The 22,503-nt window shown below is 38.4% G+C and overlaps 1 pseudogene; it reads left to right on the top strand.

Annotated features, from left to right (window-relative positions):
- The first annotated feature begins 18,121 nt into the window (after nucleotides 1-18,121).
- On the top strand, nucleotides 18,122-18,221 carry LOC138818456 (U6 spliceosomal RNA; annotated as a pseudogene).
- The last annotated feature ends 4,282 nt before the right edge of the window (nucleotides 18,222-22,503 follow it).

The following is a 22,503-nucleotide window of genomic DNA, read 5'->3' as shown; positions in this document are numbered from 1 at the left end:
CCGTTTGGCCTCCTAGGCCCTGAGTTCGAATCCTAGCATTGCCAAAAATTCATCCTGATGTAAGAAGCCCTTAGTTGCACCTGTTTTCCTGTGTTGTGCAAGTCCTGTGTCTCAGCTAGGATGGAGAATGTATAACCTACTCTATACTCATGGGAATAGGTGGTTATCCAGGTCACCACAGTTATATCTGTCATCCTATATTCTAGAAAATACACAATACATCAATGAATAAGACACAAAATAAAGAGAATGACTACACCAAACTCAAGATGCTGCCCACCCATGTATGGAAATATAGATCCTCTATTTAAATGATGATTTATGATTATATTGGCCCCCAACAGGGCTGGATCTCAGGTCCTGGGAATAGCCTTGCTCCTTAGTGTCTCACAGGCTGGTGTGTTCACCATGACCCATTCACCAAACGGTCATGCTAGGCCTTGAGTTCAAACCCCAGCACTGCCAAAAGATTCACCTTGATGTAAGAAGCCCATAGTTCCATCTGTTTTCCTTTGAGGTGAAAGTCCTGATTCTCAGCGAGGATGGAGAATGCTATATAGGCAACCCTATAGCCATGGGAATAAGTTGTCATCCATGTCAGCACAGTTATATGTCACCAAAGTCAAAAAAATACACAATACAGCCATGAATATGACACAAAATAAGAAGAATTACTACACTGAATGCAAGATGCATACCACACCTGTAGGTAAAGAGAGATCCTATGTTTAAAAAAGGTGAACTTGTTATTTTGTCTAGTGCTAGGGCTTCAAATCAGGCCCTGGACCAGGCCTGGCATTGTAGTCTTCAAGGATGGTGAGCTTCCCCTTCTCCCATAGTGCAACAGAGCTACCTCAGTTCAAATCCCAGCACTGACAAAAGTTTCATTCTGTTGTCAGAAGCTAGTCATTGCACATGTTTTCCTCTCCTGTAAAAGTCCCAGGTCTCAACTAGGATCAAGAATGCATAGGCAAACCTATAACCATGGGAACAGGTTGTCATACATGTCAGCACAGTTATACCTGTCACCATACTCAGTAAAATACACAATATCTCCATGAATTAGACACAAAATAATAAGAAGAAGTGCACCGAATGCAAGATGCTGTCCACACATGTATGTAAATATAGATCCTATGTTTAAATTATGAATTTAAGACTATTCTGGCCCTCCCTGAGACTCGATATCAGGTCCTTAGAACAGCAGATTTCCTTCGTTGCTCACAGGCTGGTGTCCTCACCTTGACCCTTTCCCAAATTGGGCCTACTAGGCCCTAAGTTCAAATATGAACCCTGCCAAAAGATGAATCCAGATGTGAGAAGCCCATCGATTGACCTGTTTTCCTGTCCTGTGAAAGTCGTCTCTCTCAGCTAGGATAGAGAATGCATAGGAGCCCCTTCAGCCATGGCAATAGGTTGTCATCCATGTAAGCACTGTTGTATCTGTCACCATAATCAGTAAATTACACAGTAAGTCCGTGGATAAGTCAGAAAATAAGGAGAAGTAAACCAGACGCAAGATGCTGTCCACACATGTATGTAAATATAGATCCTATGATTAAATAATGAATTTATGACTATCCTGGCCCAGCATGGGGATCAATGTCAGATCATAGGAATGGCCTAACTCCTTAGTTGCTCACAGGCTGGTGTGTTCACCTTGAACAATTCTCCAATTTTTCCTGCTAGGCCCTGAGTTTAGATTTCAGCACTACTAACAATTGGATCATGAAGGAATAAGTTGAGTGTGAAACCTTTTTTTCCTCTGAAACTCCTGGGTGTCATGCATGATGGAGAACACATCTACAAATCTAGATGCCATGTGATAGGATGTCATCAATGTAATAAATGGAATCGGTGTCATCATAGTAAAATCAATGGTAAATAAATGAATAAAACAAAAATTACAAGCAACAACCACACCAAACATGTATGGAGTGAGCATCCATAGGTAAGGGCAAATCCTGACTTTACAATGTATATAAATAGTACTTTTTCCAGGGTTAGGGTTTGAAATCACTCCTAGAGAACAGGCCTGACTTTCTAATCTTCAAATACAGAGAGCTTCCCCTTCTTCCACGGTGCTCCAGATTTACCCAGAACCTGAGTTCAAATCCACATTCTGGCAGAATAAACGGAGCTAATTTCTTTTATTTATTCATTTATTTATTTTGCTCAGCAGGGGACTTGAACACAGGTCGTGGCAACTCTGCCTCAGCTTCGATCACCCTATGCTGAGGTTCAGCCAATGGACCCACAGCTGATCCTGGGATCATAGAACACCAGGCCTTTTGTGTAAAAAATGCAGTGAGATGGCCTTTTTATGTTTTCTTCCTTTGCACGGTGAACCCCGGGTCTGAATGACACTGTAGCAAAGGTACATCACCTTGCATTGCTGAAAGTTGGCAGATTATTGGGGAAGCCATAGACCCATGTGGCAATGTAGGCCCTGATTTCTAATCCCCCTCCTGACACCAACCAATGGCAGGAGATACTAAGAGACTCGTTCCCATCCATAGGAATAGCAATGGAATATTATCAATGTTACGGTTGAATGAGTTGATCATGAATGATGCTCCTACAAAACTGGACAGCTTGATTTCAGGATTCTGATTTTATTTAATATTTATGAAGCATTAAAAGAATACTATTACAGGAATGCAATAATTTCAGGAAACTGATTGATTTACTTAATAGTTTGTTAAGGATGATAACAATAACATTAATTACATGGAGGCATAATAAATTGGTAGGAATGTAGCCTATATAACTGAATAATGCATAGACATCTCTAGCACTCTATCAAGATATATATTTGTTAGCTTACTACCATCTGCATATCAATCTGTTCTTATTTTGTCAACCCCTGGGGCTCGATCTCAGATCCTGGGAACTGCCTGTCAGCTCGATTTGCCTTAGGATGGCATGCTGACACGCACCCATTCATGAATTGGGCCTTGTAGGCTGTGAGTTCAGATGCCAGCAGTCCCAAACAATGAATTGTGGAGTAAGAAGCTGATGGTGACATATGTATTCCTTTTCTGTGTAAGTCTTGGGTGTCAGGTATGAAGTAGAATATATATGCAGACCTATATCCTATTTAATCTATTTAATCACTATTCTATATGTCATAATATTCAATAAAATAAACAGTCAATACATGAATAAGACTAAAAATACAGTGAATAACTACACTGAACGCAATATGGAGTCAACATATGTATGTAAATATAAATAATATATATACAATGTACACGAATAGAATGTTTTCTAATGGTGGGGATTGATTTCAGGCCTAAGGAACAGATTTGAATTTCTTGACTTCAAGGAGGCAAACTTCCCCTTCCCACACAGTGCAACATAATTACCCAGACAATGAGTTCCAATCGCAGTCCGGGCAGAAAAAATGGCACCTTTCTACTATGTGACATCCAGTTCTTACGTATTTCATTATGCCTCCATTTAATGAATGTGATTGTTTAAATGCTTAATAATGTATTAACAAAAATCGATCAGTGTCCTATATATAATTGTGTATAATTTTATCCTAGAATCATTCAAGAACTACCCATTCAATCATGACATTCGTCACATTCCATTGGTAATCATATGAAAAGGAATGAGTTTCTTAGGATCTCGATCAGGATTCAAACTGTGGGCCCCAGCTCCAACCATTTAATCCCAAGGATAGGAAACTCAGTGGTCTGTCCTAGAACATCAGCAAGAAAAATGATTAGGCAGGCACCAGTGGCTCTCAGCAGTCCTCCTTGATACTGACAAGGTTGTGATAGGAGGATCATGATCAAAGCCAACCTAGGAAGGAAAGTCCTTGAGACCCCTGTCCAACTTGTGCTAACAAAGCCAGAAGTAGAGCCTTGTGGCTCCAGTGGTAGAGGGCTAGCCTTGAGCAAAAGCAGCTCATGGACTGTGCCAAGATCCAGAGTTCAATTTCAGGGACTGACAACAAACTAACATACACAACAATGGGTGCAGCCATCCAGCTAAAGCAGGTCACCCTATTGTCCCAAACTGGATTGGACTGAGCTTCCTGGGAAAGGGGTTGATGCCATTTTGACTCCGCCCATTCTGCCTGCATCACAGGATTCTGGCCACACCCCCATTCTTTCATGGTTCTTTCTGACCAATGGGATAAAAGAATGGCAGTCGCACCTACAGTCCATGCTGCCAGGAAGCACCAGGATTCCCTGTTTGTTGACACCACTACCAGCAGTTGAGGAAGATAGATGTGGCTGAGTGGTGAGCAAGAGAATCGAGGCCTAGGAGGAGAAGCTTTGCTCAGTCCCACCAAGTGCCTACCTGGGCCCAGGTTCCCTCCCCCCCTTCACTGTGGAACAGAGTTTAAAACTTGGTGCAACTGACTCACACCCACAACGACTCTTGAGGTCCTCAGGGAATGGTGCAATGGTGCACCTCTGGCCGGCTTGAGTCCCTGACCTTGTCCTGGCCCTCCTGTCCTCAACTCCAGGCCTGAGTGTCCGCCATGCCTCCACCATCACTGATCACCCCACCTGGAGCAGCCGCCAACAGCTTCTTCCAACAGCACACATGAGTGGCTGCCACAAAGGCCCGCACCCCAGGACCAGATTTCTCCCTCCGCACCAGGACCAGTGACTCCCTTGTGCCCCACGGTCCGGCAGGGGCTCTGCCACAAGTGCGTCCCAGGGATAGGGGTAGGTGTTGACCCGTGGATTCCATCCCCATCCCTAGCAGCCAGTGTCCCAGGAAAAGGGGAGATAAAGGGTTGAGTCAGGAGTGGGCGCCACAATGCCCCTGTCCTGAAGCAGTGGGAGCCACACAGCAGCACATTTGCACCCTTCCTCTCCCTGGTGGGAACGTGGTGGCTTTAGTCAGAGATGGGAAGCAGCTTGTCCACACCTGCCTTCTGGGGTCATTTCCTTTTTTCTGGGGATAGGGTATGTTGGATGCAGAAGATAGGCCCCCTTGCTCTGTGAGCCCTTGTCTTCTGTGCTCAGTCACCCTTTCACCTGAAGAGGGTCCCAGAAAAGGTGCTGGGGGTCAGAGCAGAAGGTGAGTATCTGGGAAAACACCTCCCGCCCCCACATACATATGACCTGTCCCCCTCCCCCCCAGCTGTCAACAGTTCTCACAGGGTGATCAAATTTCCCAGCTCTGCCAGCTTCTGCTGGTGCTCCCGGTCCATCTGGTCTCCAAAAAACTCTGGAGAGGCACTGATCTGGGTGTGTGTGTGTGTGTGTGTGTGTGTGTGTGTGTGTGTGTGTGTGTGTGTGTGTGTGTGTAGAAGTGGAATGTAACAAGGCGTTGGATGCTTTGGTACCGGCTATCATTAGGGAGTGCATGGGCTTCACAGCTGAGGTCTGGGGACCTGGAAGAATGAGACAATTGAAGGGGACTCAGCACTGTTAAAATACAAGAACAAGGGATCTTTGTGACCAGGAGCTGTGTACTCCTTTGGGCCTGATTGGTGGCAGTGGGAGCTTGGGAGGATCTGGGAGTGCAGCCTGCAGGGGGTGGCTTCCCAGGGGCAGAGAGTATGGCCAGCACTTAGTAAGAATGTGAGCCCTGCTAGTATGGAGTGCAACAGCATAGGTCAGACTCTGGGACTTCACATCATGACCTCTGATGAGCGAGGTGAACACTAGTTTAACTCTTGAGCTGTAATCTTCAGATATCAGCCTCCTGAGTAATAGGATTATAAGCATGAGCCTCTGGCACTGGGCCTCTGGTTCTTTTTGGTATATTAGGGTTTGACCTCAAGGCCTTTGGCTTGCCAGTCAGGTCTTCTACCATGTGAGCCAAGATTTTCTGTCTTGGGCATTTCTGAGATGGAAACTTAATATATGGTCAGGCTGGGCTGGATCACAGTCTTCCTATCTGTGACAGGCATGCACCACCAGGGCTGTAGTTGGGTTGGTAGACCTGCATCGCCATGCTCAGTCATTGGTTAAGATGGATTGTACCAAACTCAGTGCATGGCAGCTGATTAATGACCACAAGTGAAGCTCTGGGTTGGACCTCAACCCTTAGCCCTCAAACTCCTCATAGGACTGTTGTGAGGAAACAAGGGTTTAATACATAAGAATCTCTGGAGCAGGGCCAGGCACAGAGGGAGCTGCAATCAGATATGGTTCTCAGCAATTCCATTAGTATATGACAGGCAGATACTCAGAAAGGGCTCAGAAGGTGTGTGTTATTAATGGTGTGCCAGGTATGGGATTATGAAACAAAACATGGCTCTCATTCATTATTATCCTATCCCCATGAGGAAGGGGATTATTCACTTTGTTTAGTTTTGCAGCTGGGGAAACTGAGGCATGGAGATGCTGGGTGACATACTCATAACTCCCAGCTGACAGGAAGCTCGGCCTGACTTATCTGCCATGCTCCCTAGGACAATGGGTCCTATTCAGTCCACATCTTGTGGTGGGAAGTCCACTGCTTGTCAGTTGTGGGGCTTGAACCCTGGGCCTGGGCAGTGGCCCCAGCTCCTCAGCTCAAGGCTAGCACTCTACCACTTGAGTCACAGTGCCACTTCCAGTTTTCTGGTGGTTCTTTGGTGATAAGAGTCTCACAGACAGTCCTGCCTGGGTTGGCTATGAACCATGATCCTCATATCTCAGCCTCCTGTGTAGTTTGGATTATTAACCTGAGCCAGTTCTGACCTTCCCTCTCTCTGTCTCTCTGTCTCTCTGTCTCTCTCTCTATCTCTCCCTCCCTCTCCCTCTCCCTCTCCCTCTCCCTCTCCCTCTCCCTCTCCCTCTCCTCTCTCTCTCTCTCTCTCTCTCTCTCTCTCTCTCTCTCTCTCTCTCTCTCTCTCTCTCTCTCTCTCTCTCTCTCTCTCTCACACACACACACACACACAACACACACACAGGAATTCATTGAATGGGTGCTAGAGGAGGTGGTCCAGCATCCCCATGTGGCTGGAACCATGGTGGCCCTCTCATTCTGGAGGTGAGCTGTGGGTCAAGAGCTGTCTCGCTCAGTCTGTTGTACCAGCTCTATGAGGTAAGCCCTTCTATGGCTGGCTAGACCGTGATGGTTACACATTGTCCATCTAGCCTTACTGGACTTAGTATTGTGTTCTATGTCCTTTACTAGCTAAAGTTTCTGGCCAAAATTATGATACATAGTTAGGAATGAAAATGTAATGCCATCTTAAGAACGTCATTTAGGGCTCTGGCAATGTGGCTTCATGGTACGGCGATTGCCTAGCATGTATGAAAACCTGGGTTCAATTCCTTAGTACACATAAACAGAAAAAGAAACACTGGAAGTGGTGTTGTGCCTCAAGTGGTCGAGTGTTAGCCTTGAGCAAAAAAAAAAAGCTGAGGAATAATTCCCTAGCCTTGATTTTAAGCCCCAGGCCTGGCAAAAGAACAACAACAACAACAAGAACAACAAACATTCAGTTAGTGAATGCAAAATAAAGAACCCATACTTGGAATATATTATTACTCCTTCCATACTGATACCTAACAATAGTCCCTAATTCATGACTTTACCTATATTAGGATACTGTTTTGAAAAAATTTTTGTTCATTAGGTCACGGCAATTAATGCCAGGAATGTGCTTAGATGTCAGGTGAAGATTAATTCTGGAAATTCAAAGTATCCAGATTATCAAAGAATGGTCACTGCTAATCAGAATGAGAAGGGTAGTCTAAGTGAGATTTGGAAAACTTTTTTGCCAGTCATGGCACCAAAAAGGCAGAGGCTAACTAACAGTTGTGACAGAACAGAAGAAATAATTCCAGATGGAAAGAATAAATGATAGTAACTAAGGTATAGCAGAAACTGTTCTAGGGAACCATTTTTAGATATTGAAAAACTAGTTATCAACTAGGCTTATTCCTCATTGCCTTTAGCATTCTAAATCTCTTAGGCTAGTTCTTAATCTCTGTGTGATAAATGTATCTCTTTCTATGCTCTTTCATACCTGATTTCCTTTGCTTTCTAATCATCTGTCTTTCTCTATTTTTATGAACAATTCCTGATGCTAAATACACCTACACAGATGGAAGGGGATGCTAATACAAGGGTCCCATAACTCATGAGTCATTAATGTAACAACATGGAAAAGGAGGACATATTTATTGCTACCTCAATTTTTCTGAAAAGCTGCAATGTCCCATCATTTGATTTAGATTTCCATTCTTTGTCTACTTAGTGTCATTAACTGAACTAAATGCGAATATGAGCCGGGTGCTGGTGGCTCATGCCTGTAATGCTACCTACTCAGGAGGTTGAGACCAGAGGATTGTGGTTCAAAGCCAACCTGGTCAGCAAAATCCATGAGACCATTATCTTCAATTAAGCACAAGAAACCCGGAAGTGGTGCTATAGCTAAAGTAGTAGAGCGCTAAACTTGAGCTGAAGAGCTGAAGAACAGCACCCATGATCAGAGTTCAAGCCCCACAACCAACAAAAAAGTGCAAATATGACATTAAGTTTCCCCAAAAGGAATGATGAAGTCAATAGTAATCTTCCCAAGCAGAGAAAATAATTCCAAAATGATTCAGTGCACAGACTTTTGCTGACTAAGTTAGTCATGGCGTCTTTGCTGTACGTACTCTCTTCTTAGAAAAATTGTCAAATATTAGCTTTATAATAAACATCTAATACTTCTTGGTTCAAAATAGAAGTCCATACTGTTGATGTCACTTGGCTTTCTCATTATCTTAGTACAAAGCCAACCCAGGCAGGAGAGTCTGACAAACTCTTCTCTGTAATTAAACACCAAAAGAGCCAGAAGTGGAGTTTGGCTCAAGCAGTAGATTAGTAGCTTTGGGGACAGGTGGGTAGGAAATACAACTGTACAGGGACAGGGTCCAGCTGTGAGTTCAAGCCCTACTAACCATCACAAAATACACAAACAAGCAAACAAAACAAACCCCAGGTATTTCTTTGGGACGCTCCTTAAAGGCGTACTGGTCTGAGAAGAGGCTGATTTTTCTGATCATACTCACTGAATCCTGCTTTTTTGAAATCCTTTTTGCTATGGAGAACTCAGTACCAGAATAAAGGAATTAATAACTGACTCCTGCAACAAGAGAATGATCTTAGGATTTTTCCATAAGACACTTTAAAACCTCCATATCTTTGTTTTTTTTTTTTTGCAGTAGAACAATTTTAAAACAATGTTATTTCCTTTTGTTCTATGCTGGCCTTTAAATGGCACATTGTTTCCTTTTGTAATACTCTCAACTAGAAGTTTACAGACAAGTTTTATATGAGTAAAGAACACACTCACAAAAGTCAAGAACAGGGGCTGGGAAGGTGGCTAAGTGGTAGAGCGCTTGCCTTGCATGCATGAGGACCTGAGTTTGATTCTTCAGTACCATATAAGCAGAAAAAAAAGCTGGAAGTGGCGCTATGCCTCAAGTAGTAGAGTGCTAGCCTTGAGCTGAAGAGCTGAGGGACAGCAACCAGGCCCAGAGTTCAGGCCCCACGACTGGACTCCCTCTCCCAAAAAAGTCAGGGATAGTTTCCTTACAGCCTTGGATTCTTTCCTTGTACAGTAAAAAGGAAAGCAAAAGTTAACTTGAACTTTGTCATTCCTCTATGTTCAATTCCTCTCCTGGGAGCAGTTGCCACATCCAGTATCAGTTACTTTCATTTACAGTGACAATTTATGATTCTGCTCCATATAAAATGAATGTTTTCTGATTTCATTGAAATAGCACAAGGACACCATTGGACATGGGGTAACACATGTTTCAGAGTCAACTTAGTACAGGGAAAGTATGAAATTTAAATTGCTTATAAATGCATTATCCATTAGTACACCGAGTTCAAACTTCTTAATGCTCTGTAAATTAAGTTTAATTTTAAATGGGAAGAAGGTTTTTGGATCATATTTTGTGAGTGTATGTGCTGTTCATTAATTTCCCAAGTATACTTGAGTTAACAGTAAAAGAAATAGCAATAATAGAAGAAAGAGAAGTTCTGTGTTTAAGTATAAGTTTTCAACACAATATAGAAAACTCTACAAATAAGACAACATTGAAACAATAAAGCCACGTCCTGTATGTAGATTCATGGGAGCAATATAGAGAAAGCATTACTCATAAGTGGAGCATGAAGCATGAGGCCATTCCCTTTCTAAATCATGCATGCTAATCATGTAAATTTGTAAAAAGTAGAATGAAAGGATGATTCTGTTTCCAATGCAAGTCAGATATGAGTGAGTATGGGCTTAAGTGGAAAAAAAAGAGTCCATCTTAAGAGAACAGGGATTATACTAGCAATAAATTTGGTGGCTAAGATCACATTCCTTTACGTATATGCTTTTTTGCTGTTGTTGGTCATAGCACTTGAACTCTGGGACTGTGCGCTGTCCCTCTGCTATTCAGCTCATGACTAGTGCTCTACCACTTGAGCCACAGTGCCACTTCTACTTTTCTGGTAGTTATTGGAGAAAAAAGTGTCCAAGAGTTTCCTACCTCGGCTGGCTTTGAACCCCAATCCTCCGATCTCACCACTGCTCAGCTTACGATCACATTTCTAACAGTGTACACTCAGCATATGTAATGTATACGTTCATCAAACTTTATATGAATTCTTGAGTTAAAAATCTGGGCTACAGGTTAGACTTCACACTCACAAAAATGTTTGTAGTTTAAAAATTGATACTCCTGGAAAAATAAAAATAAAAATGTAAAGGAGTTGGGGAAGTTAAGTTTGTATCCAGCCTGGACAGAACAGGCTTTGAGACATTATGTATAATTAAGCAGCCAAAAGCTGGAATACCAGTCATGAGCAAGATTGCTGAATAAGAGCTTCAGGCTTGGGGCCGGGAAGATGGCTCAGTGGTAGAATGCTTGTGTTGCATGCCTGAGGCCCTGGGTTCGATTCCTCAGCACCACATAAGAAAAAATGAAAAAAGCCGGAAGTGGTGCTGTGGCTCAAGTGGTAGAGCTCTAGCCTTGAGCTGAAGAGCTGAGGGACAGCGCCCAGGCCCTGAGTTCAAGCCACACGACCGGACCCCCACAAATAAAAAGAGCTTCAGGCTTTTGCATACATACATACAAACATACACAAACACACAGAGGCACTTATATATGCACATACATATACACATACACAAATGAAACAATTCTCAGAATATGTAGAAATGTTAGTAAACAATAGAAAATACTTCCTGAGTAAGACTAGAATCAAGTGATAATTTTTAATACTAGAAAGCCCTCAAGTGAACTTTCTTCAAAAAATTTGAGAATATTACATAGATAGGAACCAGAGATAGTAAGAGAGTGAAGTAATCATTATTAAAGGGACTGGATCAGAGGAATTAATCAGAGACCCCTGCAGGTGCATCTGAAAATGTTCATATCCTGTGTCAAATGTCAGAATGTCTTTGAAAATTGTACATAAACAGTCTGAGCAGTCAGTCTAGTGGATAAGATCATAGGAGGAATTCAGAATTGCTAGTCTGTTTCTACATTAAATAAACCAACAAACTATGGCAGCACAATGTGATACAAGCTTGGAATTCTAGCACTCAGACTAAGACAGGAGATTAGAGAATGGAATTACACACCTTTCCTGGACCAGGTAGTATAATTTTGTCTCAATTAAACAAACTAAACAACAAGAAAGGAATACACAGTTGGAAGTTTGGGCTAATTTTGTCACTATGTTTTCAGAAGTCAACTTTTCTATTGAAATGAAATTCATATATAATCCTCAGATGTGTTTTAATTGCTCTCTTCATTACAGAACATTCCTAGATGCTAAATGGCTCATGATTCCCATCCAAAAAATTGGAAAATTAAGTAAGCATCATTGTGTTGGATTCCAAAGAAATGATGAAGGGTTACAAATGGTTAAGCCTGTAGAAATATCAAAGTACTTGTAATGTAAGACTTTGCAGACCTTGCTAAATTAGAATTGTCATTTAAAATTAATATATTGGTTTTGTTTGTAATTTCATATTCTATAGGATACTACAAAACTATTTTTAAGTAGAAGGTTTAATTGACAAATTCACAAATGATTCTGGCATTCTATTTTCCTAGAATATACTTTCAAGAGAGTTATAATTAGAACTTAGTTAATAGATAATTCCAACAGTTCATGTATAACATGATAATGTGAATAATCTAGACAGAGTAGCCAACAAATAAATGACATTAATTTATCATTTTGGAAAATGAGCAATTGTTTGAGGGTTTGGTATACTATGGTATGAAGAGAGTAATTGTGTGACACCTTTCTTCTACCTATATGTAATGCAACAAGCCATTCACTTAATTATGTTCAACTTTACAAATTGAGAAAAATGCTAAGTTTGGGATTTGTTTTCATTTTTGTTTTATTGTATTTGCTTGTCATAGAGCTTGAACTCTGGGCCTGGACATGGTCTTTGAGCCTGTTTATGCCCTACCACTTCAACCTCAGTGGCACTTGTGTCTAGCTTTTTCTGAGAAATTTATTGCAGATAATTATCTAAGAAACCTTCCTACCTGGGTGGGTTTTGAACCACACTTTTCTGATCTTTTCATCCTGAATATCTATGAGAGTTAAAAAGTATAAATATAATTAATGATTGCAAGTGTTCTAATCTCAAGAATACCAATGGGGTGGGGGGATGGTGCAGCTTAGTTTATTGTGGTGTTCTTTCCAGAACAAGGAGGGCATCACATTAGTAGAAGTGTAGTATTTTTTTCACAATAGAGATAAGCTAATCATTATGTGAATTAAGGAATTTTAAGGTGCACCTTACAAGTTGGAAATTGTTGGGCTAGGATGACTTTATGGCATAAATCTTGGGACTGATGATCATAGAAATAATAGCTTCCTCTGATAAAAAATATTGCTTACTCTTGAAGAATTAATTAGTACAGATGCTTCAGAGTTTTATTCTCTACCAGAATGTGGCTATTTTTCTGTTACTTCTCAATCTGTTAACGCCCATTGGAAATTGTATCTATTGCAGAATTTCATAAGATGCAAACAGGTACTGTTTTGAATCTCTCAGATATTGAATGTTGAGAATTTTAAAATGAGTAGTTATTAACCATAGAAGTTTTGAAGAACCCATATATTCTGACCTCTTAACAACTTATTTACTTATAAAAGTTATGGGTTTCCTTAAAATTAAACTGTTTTCAGTTTTAGTATGAAAAAGTACTAAATTTATTCTTTTTTCAAAATATTGGCAAGTATATTGTGAAAATATTGTCTAGTTGGATAACATTCAAGTTGAAGACTCTCTGATAGAAAAGGGGTAACTAATTCAAATTAGATGCTAAATAGTATTGTTTTTTAAGTTACTACATAAACAATAATATTTACTGTACCAATACAGTGTAATTATATTTTACACAGCTTATTTTTTAATTTTATTATCAAAGTGATGTACAGTAGGGTTACAGTAATTGTAAGTAGTGAATACATAACTTTTCAAACTTGTTACCCTTCCCTCATTTTTCTCACAGTTTTCCTTCACTCCTTCACCCTTCACAAGTTGTAATGTACATTTCCAACATATTGTCTTGTGATTATTGCTATTGCATTGGTTTGCCCTTTGTCCTTTGTTCGTCTTCCCTTCTCTAAGGTAAATGAATACACAATACATAGGGTAACAAAATCAAATACAGCAGGGATAAACCATAAGGAAAAACCCATAGAAAATAGAAATCACATAGGACATTAAAAACAACAACTGCAAATAAAAATCTCTTGGATTTTCATCTTGGATTTCATTTTGCTCAACATCAACTTATATGGTCATATATATGCATAACAAAGTCACGGAAAAATAATAGTTGCATGGACCCTATATCATGAAAACAAGATGTTAAATTTTTGATGTTAAAGATGGAATTAGGATTGGTGAATTCGTGATTCTGATAAAGGAATTTCAAAAGAGTTTAAATTTTAATTGTTCAAAATTTTAAACAATGTAACCTATTAAGAAAATTTAAAATTGCCTGGGAAAATAGGCTTTTATGCAAACAAGTCCATGGAGACTTAGTAAAGAGGAAGCAATGTGGGTGAAGATAGCGCTTTTTCACAACAAACCTCAGAAACCTTGCTGTAAATCCTGTAGGTTCCCTTGAGAATTGTCCTTACCCTGGAAATATACTCTCACTGTGTAAAACAAGGTTGTAGTGGAATTTAAATACAAAATTCTTAAAAACATAATATATCAAATTTTGTGAATTAACCTTTAATTATCAAACAGTAATTCTCTGAAAATGAAAATTTGGGTCAAAATATTTAGGGAGAAAGTGCCCTCCACAATGAAAGAAGGTATTGGGTTACACTTTTCTCTTCAGAACACTTTCCACAATGTATTTTCATGTAAAGCAGTGAAACAGAAAAAAAAAAAAACTGATTGGATATTTCAAACCAATGATTTCACATTTCTAAGTAGCTTGTAATATATAATATCCTTTTAACATGAGATAGTGAAGACAAATTACATAAGCCAAAAAGTTTTGGGATTAGAAAAGAATTGAAAATAGAAAAGGTTAGAAAATTGTTCTTATAAACCCTAGCTAAGCATGTTGGCTTCAGCAGTGGAGGGAGGCCCAAACTTTTTGATATAGATTGTCTTAATATTTTTGCTACCTAAACTGACAGAGCTTATCTGGCTCACTACACTGCAGAACTGATTGAATGAAGAGAAGAAAATAAATTCCACATCCAAATGAGGCAACTTAAGAGAATTTTAAAAGAGAAATCGTGAAGATGTAGCAGTGACTGAGGCTGTATAGTCCTTCAGCTTCACTAGACATAAAGCCAAGGAGCCGTGATAAATTCGAAATCAAGCAAGAGCTAAGAGGAGCACATAGAAGTAGGACATAGAAGCATTGTCCTTTTGTAACAGACACTATCTTTCATAGTATGGTAATTTAACTCTATTCTCCTTCATACATCTTGTTGAGCAAATGCAAGCCCAAGAGAAAAATAATCTATTGAAATCATTTTGCAAGGAATAACTTTTCTGTTCCTGATATGGTATCTAAGGAGAGTCTTTAGAGAAGATAAAAGCGGTGTAGTTTTTAATTCGTCTAAGCATCTTGTTAGCAAAATATATCTTTGAGGTTAGAATTGATTAAACCGAAAGGTGATGGAGTACTTATTTTTCTGGGCACTTTAGACACAAGAAGCCATTCAAGGTAACAGAAAAAAGGAAAATGTATAGCCAAAGATTTTTGAGCACAGATTCTTCGACTAGTTTTCTGGAGAGAAAGCTTTACATTAGATTTTTCCTCATTAATATAGATGTTGTTTCATGGCAACCAAATGCAAGAGGGAAGTTTAATGGACTCGCTTGCCCAATTCAACAGCATGATAAAAAAAATTTAGCGAATTATTTGACTAATTACTTTGCCAGATCAAAGAAGGAAAAATATAATTCAAAATCGACTTAAATGTATGAAGAAAAAGTATTGAAGAGAGATGAAAGAAAACATAGAGGATTGTTTTCTCTCCAGTGGAGCAATAGGTTCTTCATCTTGTTTCATCCATTTTATATTCTCAAGCTATCAAGTGTGGCTGAGGGCTGGAGTATCCAGTTCATCTAAAGAAAATTACCTGAAGAAAGATAATTTTTGCAGCTGATGTAGGTGATTTATAACCTTAGACAATCTATTTAAATCTGTTCAAAATTCTCTCTTACCCCAAACTGCCCTCTTTGAAAAGCTTTATTTGCTTTTCCCAAGACTGCCCTTTATTAACTCCTTAAAATTTTGAAAGGTCATATTCATACTCTCTAGAGATTGCTCTTTGGTTGTGATTTTTGTGTGCTTTTGATTTTTTGTTGTGTTTATTAACTGAATTTCATAATGTTGTTCAAGTGTGTTACAATTAAATATATCCATCTACTTATCCAATATTCCTGGATCACAGTCACTCCTTCTATCATTCTCAACTAACCCCTTCTCCAAGATTTATTTCTGATTTATCACTTCCTTTATCACATGTGTACATTGGGTATTCTAGCTATACTTACCCTTTGTTCAATTTTTCATCTTTACTATTATTCCTCTCTGGTTTCAACTTCCTCTCTGATACTCATTCTGTTAAAATGTCTGATAATAATTTGAAAGGTTTATATACATTCAATCCTGCATATACTTTAACTGATGTCAGCTTATATTTCCATAATTCATTCATCTGCAGTAACAATTTGCAAGAATGGAGATGCGAAGCACCTAGACATGATTGTATTCTCATCTATTTGGAAGATTGATCTTTAGTCAAAAAGAAAGTTTAAAAATGGCTTAGAATGTATTCCTAATTATCAATTTTTATAAATGGCTTTGTACAATGGTGTGTGATTATTTTATTTTACCTGGGATAATATTTTCTACTACTTGTAGGTTTTGGAAAAAGAAGAAATCTAAGATTTACTATTATAGAGGAATATGATAGAAATAGAAGACAGATTTTATGTTTGTCACATCTCTGATGAGTACTCATATTCAAGACTTAAAGTCATATTTCTTTCTATGTTAGACAGATAGAGAAAACATAAAACAACATATGATAAGCAACTATTTCTGACTATTGTCACTATTTTTGGAGCACATGAGCAGCCAAGATGGCTCTGAGAGGGAGTTGAGTGGGCAGAGCCCAATTTGCTTTACGTTCAGTGCACAACCAGCCCGTGGAAGTTTAGGTGCATGATAGGGTGTGACCTTTACAGTGATTGGTTCCTCTCCCTCCCCTCCCATGTCACGTGCTGCTTTTTGCTTTAAAAATGGCTTGCTCTGTGTTAATAAACGAGTTTACAGCTTGACTTGACTCCCTGCTGCGTCTGATTGTCTCCCTGGCTAAGGGAGGCTGGGGAACAGGCTACTGGCCACACTTACCTTTCCATGGACCCCGTCTGTCTTTCATGGGATGGACGAAGACCCAACAACTATTTTGTTGAAATTTACTTCATTAGCTAACCTTTGGGTTTGGAATATGGGAGGCTGATCTATTGAACACAGTTTTGGAAGGCACCTACTGAACAAAACAAATGGTGGGTGGTACTATTTCTACACTTTAATGAATGGTTGAAACTGTTAGTCATTGGTGCTGGGTAAATAAATCAACTCTATTGTAACTTTCTCCCTACACTTGAAAAACTTGTAATGTCACTAAGTATCAACTACTTGTCACAAGTTATTTTGGTGAATATAATTTTATTTGAAAATGAATACACTTTCAGGAGATTAAATGTAGGTTATCATTGGTTTGAGAGTGACAAACTTTTTATATCACAGAACCAAGTTTAACTGAAGTACCAATGTTTTGAAGCACTAAGTATCTTCTCACTTAATTTTTTTCTAAATTACATTTGACCTCTACGTCAAGTTTTCCAAAAATACGTAGAGCAATTATGTATCTTTTTTGGACCACTTATGCTGGACTGATTATTTCATTACTCATTAGAAGAGGGGTATTAAAAATAATCTTATGACATTTTGTGAACTTTTTCACTCATATGGATTGGGCATCTGTAAACTGAAAGTTTGAATTTCAGCACTGTCTCTCAGATTTTGTGATCTCCTCCTTCATTTTAAGTTGCCTTGCATTTCACAATTGCTTACTGATAATTCCTGCATCTCAAGGAATTGGGGACCTGAAATATAGGAAACGAGAAATTGATATGCATATTCAATTAGTTTCTATTGGCATGTTGCATGGGCCTAGGTGAAAAGTATTGCCCATGTTATCTGATGATGCAGATAACTGGGTCCTGGGATCCTAGGATCTCATTTGGGAAAAGTAAGACCTCTTCTGGGAAAATTTCAACTGCAGAAGTTTAGAAGTAGCTCTTAAGCAAGGCTTACTTTGAATCAAATAGCTCCACAGAACTAACTCATTTGGATAAATTACTACTTGCAACAGCCATCACCTTTGGACCTAGCTATAAACACTTGAAAGTGCAATCAAATCCAAAATGGAAAATATTTAAAATAGTAATTGACAAAAAAATTGCAAATGTGAGCAATAGACTGAACAATATAATTTTTCCACTATTCACAGAATTTCAGGAATATAAGATCAATAGCACTGTTAGAAACATTAACGTTTCCTTGTACCAAATAGGCACCCAAGGATATAAGCCTGTATAAAGATTGCATCATTAACTATTTAATTTAGAGGATAATACATGCTTCAGCAGTATGTATACCCAAATTACAACAATACAGAGATTAACATGGCACTTGCACAAAGATGATATTAAAATTTGTGAAGTATTCCAAATTTTTCATTCTTCAGATGCAAGAAATGAAAAAAACATTTAAAATTGATTACAAAATTACAAGTGTAAAAATACATGTAATTCATATAATTAAAAGTTAGTTTGACATCAGTGTATTAAATCTTGACCTTAGAAAGGCCTTTATATGGGGCTGGGAAGGTGGCTCATTGGTAGAGCGCTTGCCTTGCATGCCTGTGGCCCTGAGTTCGATTCCTCAGCACCACATAAGCAAAAAGAAAAAAGCCGGAATTGGCATTGTGGCTCAAGTGGTAGAGCACTAGCCTTGAGCTTAAGAGCTAAGGGACAGCGCCCAAGCCCAGAGTTCAGGCCCACGACCGGACACCCCCCCACCACCACCAAAAAAAAGAAAGGCCTTTACATAGCATAACCTTTATAAAACTTTTGAAATTAGACAACATTTTCGTTCTATCCCAAAGTAATATAATACTATAAGGACCTAGGAAACAAAGGAATCTTAAACTATTTCTATATGGAATGAAATCTGAAAAGACACATTAATGAAGCTGTATATTATAAAGTAGCATAGAATTCAAAGTATTATATCTAGGAGAGAATAAAATACATTATGGACACTATACAAACATAGACTATAGAATATTTTAAAATATACTTTTTCAGACAAGCACGAGAAATATCTTTAGTTTCTGTATAAATTTCAATAGATAAGTTAAAATTATTTCTGATTAAAAAGTCACAAACTCTGAAGAAATCATTATAGATATACACAAAAACTCTTGAATACATTTTGACATCAAAGGCAGGCAATTCACTTGAAAGAATTCCACAGAATCCATGAATTTTTACAATAAGTTATTGCTATTTGGATTGTGAAAATATTTTGTATGGACACAAAAGATGGAATGGCATTTTTGAAATTTAAGAAAAGTAATTGAATCATTAGGACTTAGTAGAACAATTTGTACAGTCTTCCACAACTTCAAAGAGGTAGTGATACATACTTATCTTTTTAGCAATATCAAATGCAGTTTCTTCCAAATTGTTCTTCAGACATGGTTTTATGTAATGTTTCAACAGAAGGAGATCAAATGAATTTTTGCTATCTTAATTTCCAGCAGCAAGATTCAAGTGGGTCAAGAGGCCTTTAGTTTGGGCATTGGAATCTGCATCATGATGAAGTAAGAAAGAAGCCACTCTGTTATTATTCCACTTATATGCACTGTGCAGATGTGTCCATCCATCTACAGTTATTGTGTGTGCCGCTTGAGCCACCAACTCAAGGACAATGTCTAAGTGTCCACTGTAGACTTCCTGATGAAGAGGTGTATATTCATCGTCATCCCTTGTATTCACATGAGTGGCCCTTTTGGAAAGTAGTTTCCACACTGTAGTAAGCCGATTATTTTCGGCAGCACAAAAAAGAAATTTGCTTGGATCCTTCTCTATTTTTTATTGCAATTGATACCATTTCTCATTTTTTCATCTTGTTTCTCATCTTTATCAGAATTGCCTAACCAGAGACTTTGAGTGCCAGTGAAAATGAGGTGTCCATGTATTTCCCTAATAGTTCATGTTGGTTGAACTGCTCAGAAATATCCGGTGAATTTTCTGCATCTTTTTTCACCATGATTTATTTTATCTTTTTCCATTTTTTACTATTCTAAATTATTCTAACGAGAGTAGGGAGCTGATGGAGAGCACAGGAAAGATGTTCCTCCGTATTCAATGGTACAGACTTAAAATGAGGACCAGTGGTGTCTTCATGTGCAGCTTATTCTAGGAATGAGAAAATATGAAATAATGCCTTCTACATAAATGATTTGGGAAATGGCAGAGCAGAAAGTGAAATGATGAACCAAAAATATGAAAGCAAAATATATTAGGATAATTATGGAGCAATCATATTATCTATGAGAACCATGTAAGAGAGAGAGGAACAGAGAGATGTGCAAGGACCTACCTAGCCACAAATCCATGCCTCTGATCAATTTATAGAGCAAGCAGAATTTAATTTTTTTTAAGATGGAAAGAGAATTCATGTATTTACTTGAAATTAGTAAATACATTTTTGTAGCCTACATAAAGAGACATGGATTTACCAATATACAGACAAAAATCTAAATCCTTGAGACTTCTAGTAACATATCTGACTTAAATCAGTTGAATCACACTTTTCCTGTACAATGAAGGAATAGGCCCAGTCTAGGAAAGCAGCTAGAGAATGCAGGCCGATTGTTTCTTTCACAAAACTTTGTGGAAAATGGTATTTAGGATTACTTACTGGTGATCCACTTGCACTGGAAGCATGATTCTGACCTATTGCTTGCTGATTCTGAACTATTATTTTGATCATTATATTCTCCAAGCAGAAAAAGTGAGAATTGATAACAAAGGACTATAATGCATTTTGATTTCTCATTAAGCACTTTCAATAATCAAAATCACATGAAGGCAATAGACAGCCCTAGTTTTTTAAGATGAAAACAGTGTCTTTAAAAAACAAGGAATTTAAGTAGTCATGCAAAGGACTTCTATTTTATTACTGAATTATACATTTTTTCTAATGTTGGTACCAATAAATAATGGATCAATTAGAAAGCTCTTAAAGCTCATATGTTCAATAGTGAGTTCTATTACACTATATCATGGTATTTTTTGTGTATGATCTTAAGAAGAAATTTTCATTACTAACTTGAATTTCTGATAGGACAATATCATCACTGTACACTTTGCTTCTATACTCTCAGTTTTAAATTGCTATCTAAGTATGTGCATTAGACAATCATAGAGAAGGGAATATGTCCAGACAAGAAGCCATAAGTTAACTGAGCAAAAGTAGGTACATTGAATCATTTTGGAATCATTTTCTGTGCTTGTGACGATTATTATTGACTTTGTTGTTCCTTTGGGGGAAACAAAGTCATATTTACACATTTTCTGTTGGTCGTAGGGCTTCAACTCTGATCCTGGGCACTGTCCCTCAGCTCTTCAGCTCAAATTTAGTGCTCTACCACTAGCTACAACACCACTTCTGGGTTTCTGGTGTCTAACTGAAGATAAATGTCTCATGGATTTTCCTGACCAGGCTTGCTTTGAACCACAATCCTCTGGTCTCAACCTCCTGAGTAGCTGGTATTATAGGAATGAGCCACCAGCACCTGGTTTATATTTGCATTTATGTGCACTAAATGACACTATGTAGATAAAGAAGAAATTTGAATCAAATGATGTGACATTGCAGCTTTTTAGAAAAATTGAGATAGCAATAAATATGTCCTCCTTTTCCATGTTGTTACATTAATGACTCATGAGGTATGGGACTCTTACCTTAGCATCCTCTGCTGTCTGCTTTTGTGGACTTAATATCAGAAATTGTTCATAGAGAAATAGAGAAAGACATAGATTTTAAGAAAGAAAAGGAGATAAGCTGTGAAAGAACAGCATAGAAGAATATACAACTTATCACACAAAGATTAAGAACTAGTCTAAGTGATTAGAATGCTAAAGGCACTGAGGAATAAGCCTAGATGATAACTAGTTCTTCAATAACCATAAATGCTTCCCTAGGACAGTTTGTGGTGTAACTTAGTTATTACTATCATTTATTCCTTCAATCTGGAGTTACTCCTTCTCCTCTGTCAAAACTATTAATTAACCTCTGCCTTTTTGGTGCCCTGATTTACCAAAAAGATTTCCAAATCTCACATATATACTACCCTTCTTATTGTGATTAGCAGTTACAACTCAAAAGCCTGGAATCTTTGAATTTCCAGGATTAATCTTCACCTGATATTTAAGCACACTACTGGCATTAATTACCATGACCTATTATGAAAACATTTTTTTGTTCAACACAGTATTCTAATATAGGTAAAGTACATGAATTAAGGACTATTGTTAGATATCATTTGGAAGGAACAATTATATATTCCAAATATGGGTTCTTTATTTCGCATTTAATCACTAAATGACTCTTTTGCCCATCCTGGGGCTTGAACTCAGGGCCAGGGAACTGTTCCTGAGCTTCTTTTTTTATTTTCCATCAATGCAAGCACTCTACCACTTGAGGCAAAGCCCCACTTCCAATGTTACCTTTTCTTTTTATGTGGTATGGAGGAATTGAACCCAGGGTTTCACCATGCTAAGCAATAACTGTTCCATGAAACCAAATTCCCAGAGCCCTAAATGACTTTCTTTTTTATATTCATAAGTTTGTGTGTGTGTGTGTGTGTAAAAATATAGTACAGATGGGTTACAATTTCATGAGCAAGGTAATGAGAACATTTCTTTTCAAGCATTGTTGCCGCCTC

This window comes from Dipodomys merriami, unplaced genomic scaffold (genome assembly GCF_024711535.1).
Source record: "Dipodomys merriami isolate MVZ:Mamm:240054 unplaced genomic scaffold, mDipMer1.0.p SCAF_76, whole genome shotgun sequence".
Lineage (NCBI taxonomy): Eukaryota > Metazoa > Chordata > Mammalia > Rodentia > Heteromyidae > Dipodomys > Dipodomys merriami.
The sequence above is the reverse complement of the archived record's forward strand: the minus strand, read 5'-3'. Positions and strand labels throughout refer to the sequence as shown.